Source organism: Pygoscelis adeliae, unplaced genomic scaffold (genome assembly GCF_000699105.1).
Source record: "Pygoscelis adeliae isolate BGI_AS28 unplaced genomic scaffold, ASM69910v1 Scaffold317, whole genome shotgun sequence".
Lineage (NCBI taxonomy): Eukaryota > Metazoa > Chordata > Aves > Sphenisciformes > Spheniscidae > Pygoscelis > Pygoscelis adeliae.
Genome location: NW_008825155.1, coordinates 56,902 through 59,804, shown reverse-complemented (window position 1 = coordinate 59,804; position 2,903 = coordinate 56,902).

Sequence of the window (2,903 nt, the reverse complement as noted above, 5' to 3'; positions counted from 1 at the left end):
CCAGAACAAGCTTTGTGGCATAGCTTCTCATAAGGAACGGGGCTTTTGATCTAAGCAGAACACTTTTTCGTTCAATCTCCTCCGGCAAGGAACAGTTCTCTATGGTCTCTTTAAGACTGTTCACCTTGTTTGCAAATGTGTGTCGGAGCATCTCTACGATTTTATCTAAGCCTAGGCTCCCATACTTTTCTACTAAGACCATGTAATAGCACTGCATCAAGGTATCTCAAGACAGCAAGAGCTCACAGAAGTCCATTTGAATAATCTGCTATGTACGGCTACGATCCACTGACCTGTTGTACCCAACTCCTTCTGCAACACTCCGATGAGAGTTATGGGGTAAAGCACAACTCCACTAGCTAGGGAAACAACCTCAGTTACCATGGTTGAACCCACTGGCACAGGTCAAATTAGCTTCCCTTGTGAGGGCAGAGGGTGAATTAAAATTCAAGCAATCCATACAGCTTTTCCCACAAATCTGTGCCCACACTAAGAGCGCTAAGACAGTGCACAATACCAGCACCCCTGCATCCCTAAAACCCTCTGACCATGGAAATGGCCTCAGAGCAATGGTGTCCTAATGTCGTGACTTCTGCCTTGGATTTGTTTCTTTTTAGCTAGGATTAGGCTGAATTCTTCTGCATCCCAATAAACACTAAAGTAAACCAGCTCTAACTTCTGCTAGAAAAGACATGGGCAACTACGTCACACAACATACATATGCACACTTCGCTGTTATTTTCTGTGACCAGTTGTAAATCCAAACGTTCTGGGTATGCTCATACAAAAACATCAACACGAACCCCAACCAGAAAACCAGTCTACTAGGCTCTGAGGACTTGCCCTTAAATCTATAGTATAAACAACAGTATTTATCTAGCATATTAACAATAGCAGAACGGATGTGTGTTGCTGTATGTGGTTCACAGGAGAATATCCAAGGACTGGGGCATGAGAGAGTTTGGAAAAGCTAAAGATTCACAGCCATATATATACGTACATATATATATAGGGGTTTTGCTGGGTTTTTTTTGTTTTTGTTTTTTTTTTAAACAGATGGGTCTAACATTTCGTATCTTTCCCCGCTGCAATGCCCTTACTTTCCCCTGTTGATCTCCTACTGCAATAGCAACACATCCGCACCTTTCCCCCAGACCCTTTCTTGGGGCCCGCAAAGCTCTTGGGCTTCTTCCTGCATCTTCTGACTGTTCAGGAAAGGTCCCTCCACAAATGCAGCTACTGCCTAGATGATGCTGCCTTCACAGAACAGGTCAGGCCTGAGCTCTCATCTCTACCTCAGAGGGAGCAATAGGAAAAATTTCCCCTCTTACCCACATACCGTGTTTTCATGAAACTTATAGAAACATGGTATTTCTGACTTTTCTAACTCAATGACTTTCAAAGCTATGGAGGACTAGAACAGGTAAGGAAAAAAAAAAAAAAAAAAAAAAAAAAAAAAAAAAAAAAAAAAAAAAAAAAAAAAAAAAAAAAAAAAAAAAAAAAAAAAAAAAAAAAAAAAAAAAAAAAAAAAAAAAAAAAAAAAAAAAAAAAAAAAAAAAAAAAAAAAAAAAAAAAAAAAAAAAAAAAAAAAAAAAAAAAAAAAAAAAAAAAAAAAAAAAAAAAAAAAAAAAAAAAAAAAAAAAAAAAAAAAAAAAAAAAAAAAAAAAAAAAAAAAAAAAAAAAAAAAAAAAAAAAAAAAAAAAAAAAAAAAAAAAAAAAAAAAAAAAAAAAAAAAAAAAAAAAAAAACAACAAACTTACAAAACCCAAAACAACAAAAAACCCCAACCAAACAAAAAAAGCAACCAGACAAAAAAAAAGACACAAAAAAACCCCAAAAACCAAACAAATCCCCCCCAAGCAACCTCCCCCACAGCAGTAACAGTGCAGACCCTATGCCCACCCTGCAAATGACGGGAGACAACAAACCTCAAAATATTGCTATAATTCCCACTTGCAGGAAAGAGGTTGTCATTTCTTCATGACAAAGTAAAGAAAAAAACCCAAATTTGCTAGAAAGCCATGAATAAAAGTGATTATATAAAACCCTACTTTATACTGCGCACAATTTATTTACTTGAAACACCATGTATTTCCAAGTAGAGCTCAAATACACACTTAATCTAAGTAAGATGGACTACGTATGACCTGCTGCTCTGCATCTTTATGCACACCAGGTTAATACATGCGAAGGTCCCCGTCGTTCCAGCCCTTGCAGAAGCCGGGAGCCCGGCTACGCACACTGCGTGGCTGTCCTTACAAGGGTTAGACAAACAGACCAGCAAACCCTGGCGAAAAGGAAATGCATTTTGAGTTCACAGTGGGGCTATCACTTGGCTATTTCTGTAGCGCCTGCGTCTAAAAAAAGATCCAGTTCACACAAGTAGCTATTTTACCTTACTGTCCCACAAGATCTAAATGCATTTTTTCCGATTACACTTTCCCACCATAAAATACACGACAAAATGTGACAAATATTTTTAAATATTCCTATGAAAGCATTTTGCTTATATATAGAAACATGAGTATATATGGAAACATACAAAACTCTGTGTTTATATATAGATGTCTCCTCACTGTATAACTAATATTAGTTCATGGAACTGAAGTGACACATGACAAAAAAAATGAATTAAAGTTCCAGTGAGCTTTGCCATAAAGTAGACAAAGCAGAAAAAAAACCTCTTGGATTTATGATAATCTCTGTATGAAATGATGAATGGTAAATTCCCTTGAGAACTTCTCTGACACAAGAAATACACAACAAAATAAACAAACTAGGAGACGAGTCCAAGAGGCTCGCTGAAGAGACATCTAGTCAACATCTTTTTTTTTTCCTCCACTCCAGCAAAATCTCTGTCATGAACTGCAAGAGAGGCACAAAGAGGTCTTCTTGATCTCCTGG